This window comes from Athene cunicularia (assembly GCF_003259725.1).
Source record: "Athene cunicularia isolate RWA chromosome 1 unlocalized genomic scaffold, athCun1 chr1_part1, whole genome shotgun sequence".
Lineage (NCBI taxonomy): Eukaryota > Metazoa > Chordata > Aves > Strigiformes > Strigidae > Athene > Athene cunicularia.
In genome coordinates, this window is record NW_020799091.1 from 5,968,054 (window position 1) to 5,990,939 (window position 22,886).

At 40.6% G+C, this 22,886-nt stretch overlaps 1 protein-coding gene across 16 annotated transcripts in view; it reads left to right on the top strand.

Annotated features, from left to right (window-relative positions):
* DLG2 (discs large MAGUK scaffold protein 2) overlaps positions 1-22,886 on the top strand; it is a 1,035,190-nt gene that overhangs the window by 348,338 nt on the left and 663,966 nt on the right. The window contains exon 1 of one of the 16 annotated variants that reach the window (XM_026841920.1): positions 15,455-15,561. The exons of the other annotated variants lie outside the window; for them this stretch is intronic. The gene's annotated coding sequence lies outside the window, so the exon portion shown is untranslated. Of the gene's footprint in view, positions 1-15,454; positions 15,562-22,886 lie in introns of those variants that run through there. 16 annotated transcript variants of the gene reach the window in all.

Sequence of the window (22,886 nt, forward strand, 5' to 3'; positions counted from 1 at the left end):
TCTCCTCTCCTCTCCTCTCCTCTCCTCTCCTCTCCCCTCCCCGCCCCTCCTCCCCTCCCTTTTCCCATTTTATATGGCCTGTCCTTAAACCAATGAATAGGCTTTAAAAATGGTCTCATCTCCTCCTGCAGAATTAAGCAGACAAAGGGACCCTCTGTGCCTCTGACACCTTGATTATGAAGGGACAATGGCAGTTTTCTGCCTTAGTGAACACCAGGCACTGCTCCTCTATGGCTCTGGCATAGCAAGTCCAAAAATGTTAAAAGAATAGATACTGATGAGGTAGCTTTTTGCACAATCATAAATATTATGTGGGAAATATATATTGGATTCTCTAACATGCCTAGTGTTTTTAGTATTTTTAGATTTATTATTTTTCCTTCTTGATTTTCCTGTGTTTGGGAACGACATTGCAATCAACTAGAACTTCCTCAGAAATTAGAAGAAACTGCAGAATTTGGCATTAGTGTTTTGTGGAAATTAGGAGGCATTGTTACATGGCATTTTAGTCCAGCACAATGCCTGCATAAATTCTAGCTGCATAATTTCTGGCTATACTGCAGAAAGTGATGGCCCCCACAGCTTCCAAATATGTTCAGTTAGCTTCCCAGTAACTCAACAAGGGATGTTTGTGTGACACACAGATAGTTAATTGCTGAATCAAAAATTAGTAATTTCCTTGGTAGTAGTAATCATGGTCTGGCTATATTTATACAAACAGAATGTAACTTCAACCAATAATTATTTTTAATGCATTATTTTTCAAAGATTAAAATAGCTCCTGGCATGTCTGTGAAAAAAATAATATCCTTGAAATGGCAAGTTTTAGCATAACTTGGAAGTGTTGAACGTGAAAGTTATGTCTCGGAAAACATGGTGAAAAAGGTTTCCTTGATGAAAAAAAAAAAAAAAAATCAGCCAAACAACCAAAATAGACTAAAGGGGATTGCAAAGCAGCAGTAAAACAAAAGTGATACAGAAAGTGTGGAAAAGAAGACAAGAAATCTGCAGAAGATACAAAATTATTGTAAAAGGAAGCTAAAGACAGCAACAAAATATCTATGACTGCTGAGGTTAGGATCAATGAGAGGCAAATTGTGTATAGATGAATGTGAATTTTACATGCTGGTAACTGCAACAACAAGGAAAAATCCTAGTTTGGATATACAGATACGAGTCTCAGAGAAGGACTCAACACTAAGCAATTTTTCCAAAATGCTGTTCTGAGTGAAATACTGTGACTAGCAAATGCGGTGTGACCCTTGGATGAATAAAAATAAAAATTAGCAAGAAATAGAAATGTGGTCTAACATTTTATATAGCACTGATAAGATACTTACCAGGATTTTGTCTAAAGCACTGTTTTATGACAGATGTGGAAGCAGTGAAGAGCATGACAAAGAAGATGAAAAAATAATCCTTCCCAAAACAGGTTGAAGGACTGCAATCTGTTCCATTTGCTGAAAGGATGGAGGTGGTTTGATTACTGGGCTTGGATTCCTGCATCAAGAGAAAATATAAAGGAGTTTTCCATCTCACTAGGAGAGATTTAAAGCTACCCACTGAGCTGAAAGCAGAAATCAGATAAGACAGCACCACTTAACGGTGAGGGTATGCATTAGAGCACCTTACCAGTTCTTAAAGTGAGATTAGATAACCTCCTTTAAGGATCTGCCTTAAATATGGCTTCTGGGAGACATCCTGAGCCCTGCACTTGCAGGGGTCTGGCTGCCTTGCTCCTTCTGACCTTGCTATCAATGAAAAGACACCTTCCATTTACTGATTTTAGGGGTTGTAGCCAGAACACAGTAAGATCAGAATTGCTTTCAACACGCTTCTAATGCTTCTCGGTCAACATGAAGATAATGATTTACATCATTGTCTTAATGACTTATAGTCAATAGCTATAATTAGCTCTTCATATATATATATGTATATATAATATGTATGGATATATATAGTACTGAAGGATCTAGGAAAACATGGAAACTAATCAGGTCGTTTGGTTTTTTTTTCACGTTACAAACTTTAACATGTACCTCATGAAAACATTAAGTACCAGATTTAAAGCTAAGAATCTGTGCTTTCTGACAGAGTGCATAATTATGCTGCATAAATGAATAATTACAAATATTATGCATTTATGGAGGATAAACCTACCAATGGATATTAAACACAACGGTGTGAATACTGTAGCTAATTCAAGAAAATATTAATTGCTGTGAACTGGGACAGTTTTCCTAAAAGAAAGATTATATATATATATATATATATATATATATATATATTTTGCAAAATCCTTGCCAAATATTCAGTACTAGCTATTGTCAGAACGAGTAGATTAGGTGGCTCTGTGATCCAGGACAGTACCTGTTCTGTCCTTAAACCTCATATTTTAAGAATATCTAGTTGATCCCACGTTTCAGGAAGGATTATTTTCCTCCATGATCCAAGTTGAATATGTATGCTCGGAAATGAATATTCTTTCCCCTTCCCTTAAAACATCCACGTTGGATGCAACTGGAGAAGACATGCCAGACTGAGTAGGCCAGAGCTTTGAGGGGGTATTGAGAATCCACTGCTTTTAGTGCTTGGCTGGTACATCTTAGCCAGCTGGTGAGGATTAAATTTATCCTGAGACATGGGGACAAGGATGAATTTTCCACAAGTCAGATTAGAAGAAACCTTGTGATTTCTTTTAGTTTTTGTTACAGCTTGGAGCATGGATCATTTCTCACCTAATCAATTCCCTGTTATTGTTGAAGCCCAAGGTAACACCTTGTTCTTTTCTATTCCGTGCCCTATGGCACTTAATAATTTAGTTTTTCATGGGTTGAAATTATGTAGTTTAGCTCAAATTACTGGGCTCAAGGTAAATGGAGGAAAATTAATGTCTTGTGTTACAGAGCTCAGTCTGAGTCGTCTAATCATTCCTTCTGGTATTGAACATAAAACTTTGCCTTGGCAGATTAATTTGGCCTGAAAAGTCAAAAGTGAAAGGAATTTCAGAAACGTGTGGGGAGTTTTCCTGCAAACTTTGAAAACAGTGTCAATTATTTTTTTTTATTTATTTATTGTGTGACTCGGTTTGAAATCAGAACTTTTATCTAATGTTTCCATGTAGTTAAATGTACTTGAAACTGTAAATTCGGAATACATAATGCAATAATAGCAACAACGTAATTAGAATTTGGAGTTCCTTTTAGGGATAATTTGGGGCCAGCCCTGTTACTAATGATTGAAGGAGAATTACGTATCTACTCCAGGGACATTTAGTGCCAATTTGACCACTGTATACAGTGGGACCAGGATAGGTTTTCTCATTACTGCCTTTTTCTACCATGACAGTATATAGTTATAATTATTTTGGTAGGGAAGTCCTTGGATAGCATGATATTAACTGTGCTGGCTATGCCTCCACCATAAAGAAAACCTTCCCAGAGGGGATGCTTGGCTCCCAGGCTTGGTAATACATAGTGCTTGACTCCTCAAGAGCAGGCATGTCATACCCACACTGCACACCCCGGGATTTGCTGGACCTGATGTATTTTCTCTGTGGACCTAGAACAACTTCACCATTTTTTACAAGTTTTTCAGTACAAAATTCCAGAGGAGGCAGTGTTGCAGTCCAGCAGTTTGATATTTCAGCAGAAATTTGAGTCAGTGTGTGGTGTGTTCTGGCACACGGGATGAGTTTGAGGACACATCCTGATGGCATAATTCTGGGCGCTTGGTCTGGGCTGTCCCCAGATAGAACTCAAATTTCAGCTGAAGGAGAACAAATTTTGTTTCTTTTTTTTTTTTTTTTCCCAAAAAAATGCTGTGTGAGAACATATTTAGAAACTTATAGAATCACAGCCTGAGACCAGCAAGGATTAAGTTATTTGATGGTAGAGAAGCAGCCAGTGTTGGCTGTTTCCCCACTCAGATGCAGGGGACAAGTAGCTAGGGAAGGAGCAGTATTCAGAGGTTTCTCAGATCATGTTCTAGCTTTTATTTTTCTTTCCCAGATCAGAAGCTAAATGTCACATGAGAAACTCGTTGGTGGGCAGGAGTTCTTGGTCTCACAAAGAGCAGTCGCCATCTTACATTTTGTGAATATTGTCTTGATCCTGTGTCACGGTGGCCTACAGTCAAGTGCCTTCGCTCCCTTTTGCTCCCATTCTCCATCAAGAAGGCAAGCACAGTTTGGGAAGTCAACCCATACTCTATCTATTTCTTGCTTGTGAATTTTAATGAAATAACTAGCTCCAAAATAAAGGATGACATGTTTTGGAAGGGGAAGGCTGAAGTTCAAGCACTGGCATATTGTTCTGTTAGAAAATTCCAATGGTTTTGCATAACATTTAGCAAAACCAGTTTCATTTTAGTATTGACTGAACCAAGTTGTACAGCACAATTATAGGATGATAAATAGAAATCACAATATTTGTTCTTGACAGACATCATTTAAGCTAAAGGAGAATAAAATTAATTTTTTTTGTATTACCGAGATTTTAAAGTTCCATCACCAGAGCACACATGTAAGAGATATTCAAAAGGTATAGTGAAGGATAATGAAATTTAAGCTTCTTATGATAGTTTGATCTGCCCCAATAAGGACACATGGGCTGAAATATAGCTGAGGAGGGAACATATCTCCTCAAGGGTTTCAGAAAACAATATGGGAGGTACAAGAGTGCATGGGATTCTATGGCAGTTGTATAAAGAAAAAAGTTATATAGAATAAAAGTCTGGGGAAAGAACTATTTATTCTATGTCACTTAGGAAATATTTGTTTGAATTATAAATCACCTCCTGGGGAAATGGCTTAAAATACATTTGGGTGAGATTAAACATGCAGTAGATTTTAAGCAACTGAGTGTAAAACTGAATTGTCAAACCACCTCCATGGCTCCCTGACCCTGGACACATGGAAAAGCTGCAGAGACCCCTGGTTTTGTCCATAACATGGGTGGGTTTTGTGAGAGGACCTTAGTGTTGCTTTACCATCTCTTCCACCCTAGTGTCATCTTCCCTCCTGGAATAGCTGTTTGGGCTGGCTGGGTTTCTTTGAGTGGGAAGAATTAGATGATAGAAAGTCACAACAGGCTGTCTTCTGCTGTTTGAGCTGAGCAATAGAAAATTCTGAGGGAACGTATCTGAAGTTTCCCATTCCTGCAGTGCCTAGGCTCTCCCCTCTGCAAGCGAACTGTATTTCTTCTGTAACCCCTGGAGCAGACAACAAAGTCTGCAACTCCTGTTTATTGTACAATGCTGTTACTAGAGCATGCTCCAGTACCCAGGAGATGTGCATTCCCCCTGTGAAGAGGAAAAAAAACCTGGAGAAAGAGGCATTAAACCTCATTCAGTATGACTGAGTGAATATTTCTGAGATATAGGTGTATATGGGAGCTTAAATCATAATCACTAACCTGTCTGTGTATTACTTTGTCAAGTCACAGAAAAGGTTTTTTCACCAGCACCCAGTCCAAGAGCAATGACAAAATCAAGCTGGGAGATTGAATGGAGGCACCTTGTCTCCACAGGCTTATGCGCCCCATGTCTTGCCAAGGTAGCTTGGATACATGAAGGAATTACTCACAGAAATGCGAGTCTCTGTGTAAGGCAGAGCAGCAGTATGAAATAAGTAGGTGGGCTTAGTGCAGCATCTAGTGGACAAATGTCCACATCACAAAAAAACTTGTGTTTCTGGCTGACTGTTGCAGGAGGAATCCACAAGGGACTGTGGAGAAGAGCAAATTCCACTTTAGCTGTAAAAGACATCATTCTTTCTAATAAAGCATACTGGCTAATGGAAGAAACGCATCCTAATATTACCCATTTTTTAAATGTGAAATAGATAAATAGAGAACCAGAGGGAACATAGATTGATTTAAATGAAAGTGAATTAAATCACTGGTTATTATCATGAATTAAATCAGAAGCAGGAAATCTTCAGTTAATTTGTGATTTTTAAATTTTGATTGCATTTTATGTCCTAAAAAATCTTCCTCAATGACTGGTCCAATGACTTAAATGTAGTGATGTGCGGACAGATCCAGTTTTCACACAAAACTTGACTCTCCCTATTTCCTAGTGAGAAGAATGAGCTTAGAAGGGCATGTGATACCTACATTCAGTGAATAAATTATATCATTTATAAGATACATTGTCTGTCTTATTTTTTGGATTTTTACATTGCATTTGGATTTAAATGGTTGCTAAGTTAATTAGAAAGTGGAGGATTGAAAATCCGATACGTTGATGTCTAACAGAGCAAACAGTTAATCAGTGGGACTTTCAAAACCAATAAGCAACCAGGCCCTTCATTCTCAATAACATAAATATATCTGAACTAAATCAGAATTAGGAGCCTAGTCTTGGTAGATATTTTTCAGTCTCACATATTTAGGTACTTAAAAAAACTGGCCATGTGTTCTTTAAATTTTTGTTATTGTGGATCTCATATTCTCCTATCTGGCACTTATTTAAAAATTGGAAGAGGAGAACAGCATGTCTGCTAATTCATTTCTGAATCATTTTCTCAGATTTCAGTGGATTAATTCACAGGAGGAAAATATTCCCACTGCATCTGATAATAAATAGATTCTAAAAGAAATGAAGGCAAATGCTTATTTACACAACAAAAGCAGAAAGTACTGGCCTTTGGAAAATGTAAATATTTGCATTCAGTCTTTTGTAAAATCTACAATACAGGATAATGCGACATATTTATGAAGTTTACACTGTCATAAAAGGAGCAATTTCTCAGTTTCAGCTATGTCATTATGGAAAAAGGTAGTACTCCTTAACTCCTTAGAATCTGGAGATGAATCACTGGTGCAATACACTTTGCTATTTCTTTAATTGGTTGCAGTGATTTGAGTAAATCTAGGCTCAGCATAAGTTGTCACAAGTCATAATTTAAATGTTTTTATATTTAAAAATAAAAATATATTCACCTTAAAATCTTAAATACCTGATTTTTAAAAGTTGTAGGTTTTTAGTTTTAAAAAGTGTAACAGCCCTGCTGAGCACTGGGCCGTTATGCCTCCTTTGTCCCGTATCTTGTCTCTGGATGTCAAGTCCTTCCTCATCACAGCCCCAAGCACACATTGGACATACTCAGCAACTTCCCCCAGCCTTGGGCATATACACTATCTGGAAGAGGGAACTTGGTGATGGAGACTGTATGGAGGGTGTTTTCTTCCCCTCATCCTCTCACCTGTGGGCAGAGCACCAGGGAATGATGTCCGCTGGCTCACTGGGTACCTCGAGTGAGCAGAGTGCTGTTGCAGCTGCTCTGCTCAGGTTGCCCCTCTGGTCCCCTAGCATCATATATTTGATTCTGTGGCACTTGTACCATTTTTCATTTCTCATTTGTGCCTTCACCATGCCCCAGTCAGTTGGTTTTCTCATTTTCCTCTTCTTTCATCTTTTCTCTCCCTGGGAGATCTTTATGCTACAATAACAGTAGGAGAGTTTGTTTAAGGAGAGCATGTGATCAGGGCCACTTTCTATGATCTTTCTGATGTCTACAAATCCATCCTGGATTCCATTCAAGACTTTTGACATGCCTCCTCTAGTATCCAGGTTGGGATGTTATCGTTTGGATGACTGGACAACTAGGTGAGTAACAAACTGGTTGAGCGATCAGACTTAGAGGGTAGTGGTTAGTGGGTCACTCTCTACATTGAGACTGGTGACAAATGTACTCACAGGAGTCTGTGCTGGGACCTGTCCTCTTTATCACTTGATCTTTGTCAACAAATTGCAAATGAGGAGCACATGTTCATCAAGTCAGGAGTCACCACCGTGGGGGGAAAAAACTGATGTGCTCAAGGGCAGGGCTGCCATCCACAGGGACCTGGATGATCTGGAGGATGAGCCCAACAGAAACCTAATGAAATTCAACACATATGAACAGGACTAGAGACAGGCTTGCCAGGGAAGTGATTATCTCCCTCTTCTCAAAGCTTGTTAGACCCCATACACCTTACAGAACAAGGAAGATGTTGATATATTCAAGCCAGTTTAGCAGATGACCACCAAGACAGTCAGAGTTGGAGGATTTTCCTTTTGAGGAGATACTGAAAGACCCAGGCTTGTTCAGTGTTTGAAGGGATGGCTTCAAGGGCCTAACCGCAGACCCAAATGACTACAAGCTGGTCCTCAAGGAGATGGAGCCAGGCTTTTCACAGTGGCACATGGTGTAAGTACAAGAGGTAATTGGCATATATTGCAATGAGATAGGTTCAGAATGGATATAAGGAGAAACTTTCACCACTGGAACAACCAAGCAATGGGCCAGGTTTCCCAGAGAGGCTCTGAAGTCTCTATCCTTGGGATTTTTCAAGATTTAGCTGGATAAACCCCTGAGTATCCTCAGCTGACTTCATAGCTGATCCTGCTCTGAGTGGGAGTTTGGACCAGAGATCGCCTGAGGTCCCTTCCAACATGAATTATCCTGTGATCCTGTGATCTAAATTTCTTCACATTAAATAATGCATGGCATAGAACATTCCCTGCTCCTAGTAAAAACACCCTGGTCCTCCGTCTTCCTTCCTGCAAAAAATGAAACATTTTTAGAACTGTCAGATTTTCTCATGGTATGAGAAATGTGTCTGCACTGAAAAATGGCAATATATTCCATTGTGTAAGATAGCTGTAAGAAACTTCTACAGGAACATCTAATATCAGGAAAGGTCTGAGGTCTGTTCGTAAGAATATTCCCTTTTTGGAAGGGTCTAGAGTATGCCTAGGAATCATAAACTTAGCCACAATCTTCTCCATTGACCAGACACCAAGTCTCACCTTGATTTAATTATTTAAGATTTAATCTGGATTCTTTAATTTCATCCTAGAACCAGTGTCTAGGTCAATACCTGGTAGCAGCAATGTGGTGATCATCATGCCTACAATTTACAATTTCTTAGTCTTGGGATATTTTTCAGTTTATCTTTCTTTAGAACACATAGTGGAAGCTAAAATTAACCCTCTTTTGGTTGCAGGGTGTTTCTAACCTACATAATTTCAGAGAAATACTTTAATATATGACCTGCAGTCACCCTGATGTCTCAAATAAGAGGAACAGATTATGGGTACTTTCCACTCCTGCTTAAACTCCTCCATAGGGTCAAATTTCAACTGGTTGATATCACTGCATCAAAGTCTGCCCAAGAACAGTTGGTAGGAGACTCCAGATGGGTGTTTCTGGCTGTGATATTCATAATGGATCAGCAACCACAGTAGTGGATATAATTCTCCCACAGCTACCGAATCCTGTTCAGCTTCTCATCTTTATGTTCTGGTGCCAAGATGTGACACAAGCTTCATGATATTCTGGCAGAGATGGGATGTGCCAGCAGGGAGGGAAGAGCAGACTGCTTGGGACATGGAGGGAAGGGTACAGGTGGCAGGAGAGAACAGTTGACAGACCCTCAGGATGTCAACCTACATTCACACGGCTGCAACGTCACCTGCAGTTACAGAAGCCCTGCAAATAGTTCTCTTAATTTAAAGGCAGATCAGGTTTACAGGCATAAGGCCCTCCCAGATTGTTAACCAAATATGGGACATGAAGTGGCGGGGAATCTTCAGGGTGATCAGTTCAATCTAGGAAAGCTGCTTTTGCCAGTAGCCAGAAATCCCATGTGGATGTTAGAGGGAGGCTCAGCTGTGCCTTTGTGATTCAGCCCTTGGTTGTAAGGCAGTTTCCCACCTTCTGACTCTTGCCTGCTTTCCAGCACGTGCCTGGCTCAGCCTGACTACTCCAATTTATAGAATAGCACCCTTTAAAGCTAGACAGTACCTTCAGTCTGGCATTGCTAGGTGGAATATTAACACAGATATTTCCTCTTGAAGCTGAGTAGCTTTCCCTGGTACACTGATGGAGGGTTTTGACCGCGTGAGCATCCTTAAACTCTGAGAGGCTGCATACGTGCTTTTTGTTGACATCTATTTTCATGTGCTAAATTGTTTAAATCTGTTGTTACACATAAAGATGCAATGAGGGGAATAAAGCTGAAGCCACATATTGGTTTTATCACTAGCAGTATTCTTCAAAGCATATAAAAGCATCTTCTTTTAAGGTACATATGCAACCATATAAATTGTGTGCTAATAGTTCAACAATTTCTTTATGAACTCTCTGCCACAACTATAAAATAAATTGTGTGTCACGTTGACACCAGAAGCAAGCATGATTTCCAGGTAAACAGCTGTCTAAGTACTTGTCCAGGAAATTTATGTAACTTTAGCTCCTTCCTATGGCTGAAAATGCAATAGACTAAAACAGACACCACCATTACATATTCTTAGCAAAAGAGATATAATTATTGGTTGTGACTGGAACTTGATTTTATTCAGAGAAGTGGTTTTATATTAAAAGAACAAAATTGCAGCATTTCTGTTAACCATCCAGAGTAAAACAAGCTGTTATATATATTCACAGCTGAATGAAACTGTTTCTTTAAACACTGTAATTTTCAATAATACCTTCAGATTAGTTATTTAATTTTTAAGTTATATATATAAATATAGATATATCTATTTTTCACCTCTCCAGAACTATTTCTGTAACAATTTTCATTGGTCTAACTTTGATTACTACGCCTTTGGGGAGGTATTGTCATCTCTCATACATTAGTATACACATTCGTAGCAATTGATAAATAACAGACAGAAATAATATGGTTAAGAGTAGAAACATAGGCTGGATGTACGCTGACATTCACCTTTGAAAAATGTAGGAAAATTCATATGTTAGGAGTGGCAGAAATAACCTAAAAGAGATATTTATCAGAGGACAGAGATCTTTAAAACAATAATGTTGAAACAGAAGTAGAGGTAATAACAAAAGCTAAAGACCACAGTCCTGCACATTCATCTACATATATGGAAGGATCTGAACTCAAGGTCAAGTTACCACAGGTTAATATGATGTCACGTGTCTGTTGAGCATGTGATTGTCTGTGCCTGTGCTCTTGTCGTGCGGTAAATATGAGGTAATGCAATTTAATTTCATTTCCAGTAAAAGAGAAGTTTGCCATAGATTAAGGGTAAACATGTGGACTGTTACCACAATTCATTTGAGGCAAAATCAATTGTTAAATTAAGGTAATATGGCAATCAATCTGAACATTGAGTGTTTGCAGACTTAAATGTTGAAACAGTCACAACAGGGTATTCTTTGTCGAACTACAGGAAAGTGGTCAGCAGTGGTGCTGAAGATGGTGTTTGAATGTCCCAGAGCAAGAGTAGAGCTATGTCCTTTTGAGCAGTAGATGAGTGAGAAGCACCATTCTACAAATCTGGAGATCCTGGGTGCCACCTCTCAGCTGGCTCCCTGGGACCTGAATACGTTTTCTGCTTAGTACCAGGACCCATTTTTTAGAAAAACCTATTGTTAGTCTCACTGTGCACACCTTTAGCTTCCCAGGTCATTTGAGGGTCCTGGTTCTCTGGCTGTACACATTGCATAAATTTTAATTCACTCTTTGACTGGCTTTTGAAGCCAACCAAGCATGTTGGAGCAGGTCCCTGATGGGACACCACCCTAGAAGCGCTAGAGAAGAAAGTGCACAGTTAGGACACTATAAAGTCCTCCAGCACAGAATAGTTTGTATCCTCAGACACAGATGTCACTGGAATGTTACACAGATTTCCAGTGTCATGAAAAACCCAAGATCAAGTGCTGTGTAGTGTGGATGTGACTTGTTTGAGTTGTAGGGGAAGAGCCCTGAACAGTTTCAGTATGAGGTATGATGCATTTCTTAGCCTGAGTGGATGCAGGATGCAGTTGGACATATTTTCTTTTTGGAAGGGTCTAGAGTATGCTTAGGAATCATAAACTTAGCCACAATCTCCTCCATTGACCAGACACCAAGTCTCACCTTGATTTAGTTATTTAAGATTTAATCTGGATTCCTTAATTTCTTCCTAGAACCAGTGTCTAGGTCAATACCTGGTAGCAGCAATGTGGTGATCATCATGCCTACAATTCACAAACGTCTTAAGAACCTGCTGGGTGACCCCAAGTCTATCAGTTCTTTTGGTGAATCCTTTCTAAATTGTAGAGTGTTTCATTTACAGTCATTCATTAAATGACTTTCATAGTCTCTTATGCCATAACAACGCATTAGAAAGAAGAAAAAAGAACATTAAATTCTCACAATATTTCTATAAAGGAATAATTTACTGAACTGGAAAAAATTGTAGTTGAGACTTCTAAGTAACGATATTCTTTAGAATTAACCCTAATCTCCACCATGAAGTGATAAGTGGATGCTAAAGTATGTTATCCTAGGAAAGTCTCCTTGAAAGTCATTTAACAGTTAATCATTTGTTAAGGTCAAACATTACCACTTTCTCATGGGAGAGAAGTAGGAATCCCATCTGATTTTCCTATCAAGAAACAAATTTAGGAATATGTCCAGATTCAAGGAAACATCCCTTCTCTAACACTTTTCCTGATTTTGAATTTATCTCAATTTGGTTTGGCCAATATCTATCCCAAGTGCAACAGAGGTGTCACATATTTGGGAGAAATAGGGTACATTGTTTTCTTTTTGTTTCAGGTACAGAAAAGCCTGGCTATGGTACCTCCACTGCCCCAGTACAATTTTGCAATATGGTTAAGGGGGAAAGGGTATGGAGCTCTGGGACAACCAGGGTGCACAAGTGGACTCTGTTCAGTATCCGGTCCATCTTCATTTCTTGAGTCTCCTTAAGCTCTATACTAAAGATCATCTGACGATACTTATCTATTTCACTCAAGCGTAAAGATAATCTATGAGAACTGTCCTGCAAATTTTAAGCAGCTCTGTGAGTAAAGTCTACAGTTAGGGAAAATGATTTGGACATTCGTGGAGGCATAGTTGGCACAACCTGTTTTCCATCTTAACTCACTTTGCCACACTCTAAGCTATAGTCATGCCTTAGAGGAATCAAATTTCACAACAAGGAGCTGAACACTGAAAAGGATGTGATTGTATCATGATACTGCTGCCTGAAACCTATTTTTCCTTCTCGTGAATGAAAGCACTTTCCTTCCAGAGTGGAAAGGAACATATGAATGTAGGCAAGATGATGACTCACAGCTGTAAAATTGCTCACATACATAACATTGATGAGCATGAAGGTCTGACTGCAGTCAGTGTGTGGCTGCAGTTCTTGCAGATGTGTACAAGCCTGCCAGCACCAACAGTGCTTCTGCTGAGGCAGCCCAGACATGAGCATAGGCTGTGAAACCCTCAAGCAGTAGTGCGAGGATTTGGGTGGCCAGACCTCACTGGGTGATGGTTCCCATGTCTGTGCTGCTTTCTGTACTTGGGCTTAGGTAGCTTATCTCCCCAACCGGCACAGTTTTGTTTGCACTGTAGTCCTGACTCTGACTGGTACAGCTGTATTTCCTGAGGTTTTTAGTAAAAGAAACATTTGAGAGGTATTCTGGTCCAGACAATACGCAAGTAAGAATCAGGTGAGAGATCATGGCTTTGCAGAGATGTGAAGTGGGGTAGATGGGCAAGGAAGGGAAGGGAAGGAATGGGAGAAGGATACAACTTCACCCCTTTTAACAGAAAATGACAAAATTCTTCACCCATTTTCCAGATGAAGGAAAGAAAAATAGGCAGTTTTCACTTTATAAAAAAGCTTTAAAAATGACATTTAAAAAAAAAAAAATTACCTTAGAAATCCAGAAAGGGAGAGAGCATTCTCTGTTGAAGTGGAGGAAGGAGCTGGAAGAGCCTGACAGGGTTAATGAAGATCAAATAAATCATTCCAGCCAGCAAGATTGTTGTGTAGAAAGCACATTAAAGCACACAGACTTTTCTGTCACACAGTGAGCTGGTCGAGGCGACGATGCTTGCTTATTTATTTGTTTATTTATTCAATTTATAAGAGGCTCTGGTCAGCACACTCCCTTAGGGCATGTATAATAAAACCAGTACATCAATTAAATAGCAATGTTTACAGCATTGACAGAGTGCCTAACGCAGGACTTTGAATTACTTCAGGCCTGTCCCTTTGGAGAATACTCAGCTTATAGTTCTCACACATCTGGAAAGTTTGGAGGAGAAAAAGGCTGCATGAATACATGGATGTGCCTTGAAGCACAGTTTGAAGAACAGCAGGAGCTTCAGCTGTTGTCTTATAGCTGTCAGGGAAGTGAATTCTCCAGTTCAGAGCTCTACATGAAATAAACCTGAGATTTTTTAAGCTATTTATGTACCTACAATCACAAGTAGGCACTAGTGGGTGTTCTTAGTTGCCCTGTTTTTTAATTTTAATTCCAAACTTGTTCAGCCTACAAGTGAAAATCCCACGAGGTACCAGACTGCATCTAACATTAAAAATCTGGGCCTTGGTAGACTACTGTTACAGCATTAGCAAGTCGGGAGAGAGGCAATCTCTGAGGTCTCTTTTATAGCTGTTTGGTCAAGTGCACTTAGACATAGAAGCGTTGTTTATTAAGTCTGCCATATAACAAAAATATGCCCTGAGGGTAATAAAGAGTTAACTAAACAAGCTTCATATACCGCTGTGTTAATGTCAGCTCCCGGACATGCAGCATCTCCCACATGTGTCCTCTGTTCCTCTTTCCTACTTGTGTTGACTGTTTTCTCCACTTCGTAAGGCCAATGCAGAGTTAGTGTGGCCAGTGGCCATGAAGGATGAATGGCAGTCTCAGGACAACTGTCCTGTTTCCCCGATGGCAGTTTTTGTAGAGTGGTGGTGGTGGATCCAACCAGGGTGTCCCATCTTGTAGTCCTTCCATTCATGCAGACTAAGAAATTGCTGGACAAGAAAGTTTTATTTTCATTGTCAAACACCAACTCTCTGCCAACAGGTCTGCAGGAATCCATAGGGAGGCCACAGGGAAGGGCCCTGTCTAAATGCATCAAGAGGAAGCAGAAAGACAAAATCTATTTAAATCTGACTCTAGACTTTTCTTCTCAGATACCTTTAGACACAAAAGCCAGCATTATCCTGAAGACTTAATCATTTGGGGTGCCTCCTTTTTGGAATTTCCAACTTGAAATAGCCCTGGGGTTGACTTTTAACAACAGCTGTGAACTCTTGGTTACGAGCAGAGTTACAGATGCTCTGCGCTATCAGTCAGACCTACAGATGTACTGCACCTACAAAATCAGACCAAAAGCCTTTTGGCTCAGGCACCCTAAAATCATGGGCTACCTCTGCACAAGGTTATATTAGCCCAGCTCAGTTTCTGCACCTGTAAAACTGGACAGATGATGTTTAATTGCCTAGCTCAAAGAGGTTTTGCAAAGATCAATTAGCTAATGCCTATAAAGTGCTCTGCACGTCTCTGGCACAACCGCTGTCGTGGCGTAGCACTACCCATCCTCGCCATGCTCAGTAGGAGCACTGTTGCTTTAAAAAGGGAGCTTGTCCAAGCTCTCCTCCTCCACTGGATCTAAGATGGATGCTCCTGCTGCAGCACAGCCTGTAAGCAGACTTTGCCCAGCCTGCTTTTTCTGTTTTTCCTGGAAGCTTGCTCCAGACAAGTCAGCTGCACTGCAGACTGAGCAGAAGCAGGAGGGCAGCTCTCCCCAGGTAAGCTACCACCACCACCACAAAGCTGCTCATTCCCACACCTGGACGGGGCAGCACCAAGGATGCTGCCATCCGGAGAATTATGGTCCTCTTCATCCGTGTCTCTAGCAGGCTCACAACAGCTCTCAGCCAGGCAAGAGTCAAACAGCCCTGGGCCTCTTCTCTCTTACACTTCTTTCCTGGCTGACTGGCATTAATTTAGTTACCAGGAGGACAGGGAGACTCCTGTTCCCACACCCAAAGCTGATCTTGTGCACGTTCCTTTGCATTAGCATCACCTCGGTGGACGCATTGCTGAATGACATGGGAGCTGCCTGCAGCATGATGGTCCTGAGGCTGTTCTGGGGCCTGGCAGCAGACTTTTCACCCTGTGGTGAGGAGGTGGTCTTCGGTCCCCGGAAAGAGCCGTGGGATTAGCTCAGAAGGGTTCTGCAGGCTCTTGTAGGCCTGCTGCCACCGGGAGCTGTTTAAGCTGCATTGGCTTCTTTCCCTCAGAAATGCATTGATTTTCCACTAAGCTTCTCTTCTCTGAGGCATTAAAAATGTCATCTTTAGAGGACTGCAAACTGGGCACTCCAATAACTCTCCGCAGTTTAGCTTTATTTCATCTTATTATTCCCATGGGTGCTCTGGAGGAAACATTCCCTCTGTATAACATTCATTTTACAAAGGTCTTTCTTCCCCTGCCTCCTCCCCGAGGTAGGAGATGTTCCTGACCAACACAGAACTGGAGGCAACTAGCTTTTCTTTAATGACTTTGATTTACAGGACTGATTTTCCTTGGCCAACAGTAACAGACCCTGCTAATACTCTCACAGACCTGGGGACAGAGAGCGCTTGTGCAGTGCCAGCAGGGTGGAAAATCTCTGCCCCGACTTTTAAAGGCATTTTAGAAAGAGAAGGGTGCTGTAAAGGGCCGGTGGTCAGTGGTCACTGGGAAGGAGCACAACAGGACCTTTGTTTTCAGCCCGTGCTTCTCCCTGAACACACTGCAGCAGAGGGTCACGCAAGGACTGCGAGCATCGCGGGAGCACCTGTGCCACGAGAGCACCTGTCCCAAAACTCCCATGAATGAGAGGACTAAGGATTTCCAGGCAACCCTGGATTAAACTCTCTTCTTACCCATCTATTTTTTGTGTCCCGCAAGGCTTTGCAGTCTCGCTTTTAAAGCCGTGATGTTGGGCGTCAGCCTATGGAGGCAGGGACAAGCTGTTGGCTGTGCTACAATGTTAAAAACACAAAAGCAACACCCTCGCAGCTTTCATGGCGTAACCTTTTCTTTTCCCGCTGTGAAAAACTGATCAGGCTATGGAGCAAGACACAGAGGAACAGTTGAGAGGAGAGAAAGTCTTTCAGAGGCATTTTTCTTCAATGGTCCCTTGCCGTTATTAGCAGCTCAGCTGGTTGGCCTCTCCGTGGGGTTTGGAGTCAAGGGCTGCCCCCTCTCCAAAAAGAAAAAGATAGAAATTGATGGTTTTCACTTGTCAACCACGGTTGTTTCACAGTTGTGGGATAGACGCATTTAACAGAGGGATCTGCAATATCTGTTCCCCAGATTAACCTGTCAGGGTCATGTAAAAGGATCCTGTGTGCCTACTGTGTCCAGGGCCAATGTCCATGGCCCGTTCTGAGCACACTGCGGGTAGAAAAGCCAGCAAACAGAGAGCCTAAGCAGATGTTGTCATACGGCTATTTCTGCCACAGTTTTGTGGGAATTTTGTTGGAAAACGCTGTAGAATTTAGCTGTGACAACAATTGCGTCTCTTATTTGCTTTCTACTGACATTGGAGTGAATGAAGTTTGGGGTTTGGGTTTTTCTTGGTTTGGATTTTATTTTATGGAATGATAATTTCATAGCTGAAAAGACATTAAATGCTAAAAGCTGTGAGAACAGTGGCATTTGCCAGAAATGAACACAGAGTTTCCTGTCAAGAAAATCTGAGGAAAATCAGTGACAGTATTCCTGACTGCTGAGAACTGCTGGAAAACACTCACTTTTAATGGGAAATGGGAAAAATGGATACATTTCTATATAGAAAAATTGTAAAAAAAACCCCCAAACCACCCAAATATATGGCATCTGGTAAATCAGTCCTTCCTTCTTCATATATTGGAGAATTTCCGAGCAAAAGAAAATCCTCACAGAGGAAACCAAAGGTGTTCTCCTGGTGTTTCTAGCACATGTGGCAACAGCCTGGGTTCATCTCTGACACGAAATGTGTGTCTGTTATCACTCAGCCAGGGTGCCTGCACACTTACCCATAGTAAATCTTAACGATAATAAGATGGAAAAAGAAATGTAAGACTTTACAAAAGAGGATTTGGTTTTAGGCTCTGTCCATTTATTCATTTATTTATTTTTGTCTGCCTGAAATTCTAGCTTTGTTTAATGACTTTCTTGCAAAAAGCTAGTAATGTTGTGAAAAATTCATTTCTCCAAAGTGCCAAAAAGCTGGACCTTCTCATGAATTGCGATGCATCATCGGTTTTATTTTTATTTCTGCTTTCATCAAGTCCCTTTCCTTTAGGCTTATCATTCCTCTCTAAATAGTAGTACCATATGACACAAGAAGTGAAGGCTGGTTTCCGGTGGTTCCTCTGTGGAGCTGCCAGCAGCAGTGTGAACTTCTCAGTACTAGAGATGGTAGTATAGGCACTAGCTTTCCAATAAAAGCAAATTATGGGAATGGCATTTGAAAATCAATGCCAGGCCCTTATGAAACACTTTCAGGAAATGGTCAAGGTAATAATAATGATTTTTTACTTGCTTTTTTATTTCTTTTTGATTTTGTGATTTCTTCTGTCTCCTAACTTTTATTTAGATCATAACAACATTTCACACATGACTCTTAAAAGAAATAGACTCCTTATTTTCCTTCAGCCAGGTATAGTCCTTATTGACTTCCCACCTACATGGACCATTAATGATCACCAGAATTTAAATTTCTTATGATCCAAAGGCAATGAGGTCTAAGCAGTGTATTTATCTTCTAAGTAACTAGAGACACATTTCTTGAAACTCCATTTCCCCTTTGAAACTCTTTTTGGGGATGTAACACACTGTTCTCCAGCTAGTCTAAATCCCAAGAAGAATTGCTTCCAAGTACTTTTTATTGACGTCCATATCCTGAGCACCCTGGAATTTGTCAGAGGAATGGCACGTGTAAAGTTCAATATATATAAATGGCCTGAAAGCAATAGCATGAAATACAAATGTGAAGTCCAGTTGCATGAATACCAAATGTGTATTGATTAGACAGACAGCAGAGAAGGATGGGGTTGGGTAGAAATGAATCCCGAGTGAGTCTCAGTGAAAAATGTGGGGCTATTGCAAAGCTAATATAAAAAACTTGGGCTATATTTAGAGAGCTACTGTAAGCAAGAGATGGAAGGATTTATTCTGCTGGGCAATGTCATGGCTTGGATACACACTTTGAGAGGGGTGGAGAGATTTTAGAGGAAAAGACCAAGGACACTAAGGATTTTAGAGTATATGAGCTATGGTGAAGTTTGAAAGAATTAAGCAGAAGAAGTTGGGATAAGCAATAACCATCCTCAAATATTTAAAAGCTATTGTTATAAAATGACTGAGATCTATTAGGATACACCTTTTCATTATGGAAAAGAGTCCAGTTGAGAGGATACAGCACCATTTTCTAAAATCATGAGTGACGCAGAGATGAATAGGCTATGACTGTTCCTTGTTTCTCTCATTGAAAGATTTTGAGACAGCTGATAAAGATATCAGAAGCAAGATTCAAAATAAACAACAAAAAAAGAGAGATTGTCACAGGAGAAGTGGAAGGCCTGAGGAATTTTCACCGTGGAAGTAGAATTTTACATGGATTCAAGGGGAGACTGGAAAATTACTAGAAAATTACTACCAGTTATTGTGCTTCCTACTGGGGGAGTCTCACCTGCACACAGCAGGAAAGACATGTGTGCAGAGCTGGTGGCCATGTGTAGGAGTGTGGCCAGGCTTATGCCTCTATTTAATGCATATAGTAAATATATGTATGAAACCTCAGTGCATATTGTCATCACTGAGCTAGCTAGTTTCGTGCTAGCAACAGTCCAGTAACACAAGATTCAGCCTAGGCTAAGCCACCTTCTGCCCCAGCAGTCTGGGTGAACGCTGAAGTGCTTAGTCCTCAGTGAGCTCTAGCTGTGTAGTGGCCAAACTGATCTTTTCAAGTTCATTTAAGTACATGTGTATTACACTAAAATCACTTGAAGAAATCAGTGGGTCTACATTAAAGTGAGGTGTATATATTCTGAACGTGCTGTGTGCATGTTTTCACTGTGTCGGCAGGACCTGTCCTTTATTTCTGTTTAAATTGTGACAGAAAATCTTAAAGATTCTCACACAAGATATAAATAGGAATCTTCAGAAAAGCAGAGCTATTTTGTAGCTATTGATGACTGGCAGTAATATGCTTGTTTTTTTCCTTCAAGCTGATATTTAATTCAAGTAAATTTTCTCCTCTCATTTTTATTTTAAATTTATACCTGGCTAAAGAAGTTACTTTAAAAAGTTATATGCAGTTGGTGACTTTGTAAATGATTTAACAGATCAAAATTATTCACAGAAATAATTCAGAGAGCTTTCCACTAGTTAAAAATGTAAAATTATGCTGGTAATGTGGCACTTTAAAATGTGTAAACACTTATCAACATGAGTACTTTTTGCAAAATTCCCATTAACTTAAAAATCACTGTTTATATGACTGTGGACTTAGAGATATGGGCATTTAATTGGAAGGCATTATCTCCATCTTCATGTGGAGAGACTGAGTCATATAGTGCTTTTTAAGCTGCCTACCACATCTGAATTCTTGATGCATAGGTGTTTTTCAGAGCTTCCAGGCTGTCCTCTGCTTATCTATCTGCCTTCATGCTGTGATCTCAAGCTGCTCGAGAAGAACTTTCTATCTTCATGAGTTGTCCATGCCTTTGTCAGCTCTAGGTGAAGCAAAGCAGGTCTCCACCAGTAGGCTCTGCTGCTGTCAGGAGCCAACTGGCAGCTCATCTCTGTCTATACACAGAGATTTGGGAAAGCCAGCCAGGTGCCACAAGCCACCGTGTGAGATGCAGCAGCTGCTGCTCAGGACAGTGGCAGAGGTGGGTCCCAGCAGTCACAATGGCATCTTGCAGAAGTACCAAACCTGTCTCCACACAGATGTCCCCAGGGCTCTCTGTCCCACCTCCACCCCGGTGGTGCTATCCATCTCCTTCTTATGGCAGGATTGGCCCAGATCAAGTCTAGTCCTTGAGCCTTTGGACATAAAAACCAGTCACCTTATCACCATGTCTAAAAGAGGAGGTGAAAATTCAAACTCATATTAACACTTAGTGCAGGTTCACACATAGCATTTCATGAGGTGTGGACAGATCACAAAATAGCAGATCCTCCATCAATTTTGGCTTCTCTTGAGGTGATATCCAGTGATTGTAGGGTCTTTCCTGGATGGGCTTCAATGATGTGCGCTCGCAGCCCAGAAGGCCAGATGTGTCCTGGGCTGCATCAGAAGTGTGGCCAGCAGGTGGAGGGAGGGGATTCTTTTCCTCTGCTCTGCTCTTGTGAGACCCCCCTGCAGTGCTGTGTCCATCTCTGGGGCCCCCAACAGAAGAAGGACACAGACCTGCTCGAGTGGGTCCAGAGGAGGCCACAAAGATGCTCAGGGGGCTGGAGCACCTCCCCTGTGAGGACAGGCTGAGAGTTGGGGTTGTTCAGCCTGGAGAAGAGAAGGCTCTGGGAGACTTTATGTGAGTGCAGTGATAGAGGGACAGTTTTAAACAGAGTATAGATTTAGATTAGATATAAGGAAGAAAGTATTTACCCTGAGGGTGGTGAAACACTGGCACAGGTTACCCAGAGAAGCTGCAGATGTCTCATCCCTGGAAACATTCAAGGCCAGGTTGGATGGGGCTTTGGGGAACCTGACCTAGTGGAAGGTGTCCCTGCCTATGGCAGGGCGGGGTTGGACTAGATGGCCTTTAAAGGTCCCTTCCAACCCAAACCATTCCGTGATTCTATTATAATTGTTCCAAAGGCAGGTGGATTTTCAGGGAAACTAAGCCCAGGCTTCTGATACACACCAACAGACAAACAGCAAAATAAAGGCTTGTCATCTCCACTATTCGCCAAAATGACCAGAAGTGTAATCACAAAAAGTGTAGGCATAGCTGTGATCTTTGAAATATCTAAGTAGAATCCCTCCAAACTGACAGTACAGCTGTGAAGACTTTGGTTTAGACTAGAAGTTTGAGACTGTTTTGTTCTTAAGGAACATGTGACAGAGTTGTGTGCAGTCATTTCTATTTTGATAGGGGATCTTTCAAGTTTGTTTTATATTTATATTCTCTGGTTCCTTTTGTACGTGCTGCCTGTGGTGTAATGAGCATTTTCCCTTTTCTCTTTCATCTAATATGATTCTTTGAGAAGAAAACTTCTCTTTAATCACTGTCAGAGACAGGTTTATTTTTTAGGAGGCTTGATTAGCGTACAGGGAATTCACATAGGAGCAACAAAGAAGGTGATTTTGAATTCTAAGAAAACATTAACAATAAAAAAAGGAAGTTAAGAATGCATGTTGCTTGGCCAAGGGTCTATAGATCATCTTAGTCTTATGGTATCTAATGGATGTGGTAAGGGATTAGAGGAATTTTTAATGGTATAGTAAAGTGACAAAAAGTTGAGGAGTGAAAATAGGGAAGGGAAAATAGAGAAAACTATACTATAGTACCAAAACGTAAACATTTTTTCTCAACAGAAACAGCAGAGAATTAAAAAAAAAAAAAACAACACCAAAACCAAACAATTAAATATCCTAATATATTCAAGGGTGAATATCTAAAAATTCTTTGTGACTCTCCAGGTCTTTTATTTTTACCTATATTGGTCTTCTTGATTCTCACATGATATGTTGTGTGCAGGGCTAAGCATTGCTATTTGAACTCGGTCCGATGCAGGAGGAAGTATATACACATTAGATGAGGAAGTACCATGCAAACTTGACCATATAACTTCCAGAAATGCAACTCAGTTTTTCAAAATTACCTCATATATTTCCACATAATGGTGCACTGTGAAAGGCAGACATTGGAGAACCTGAAAAGTTTGGGTGAAGGCAACTGCCAGAGAGACTGGTAGAGCAGCAGAAATTTTATGAGCTGAATAGACCAAATAGAAATGATAAGTGGAGCAACAATTCTTGTTCCTCCTAAATCCAGCAGGAGAGGGAGAGAGTAACTTTTGCAAAGACAATAGCAGTTGACTTTTATTCACTGGCAGGGTCATTTTACACTCCAATTGGCTGGCAGTC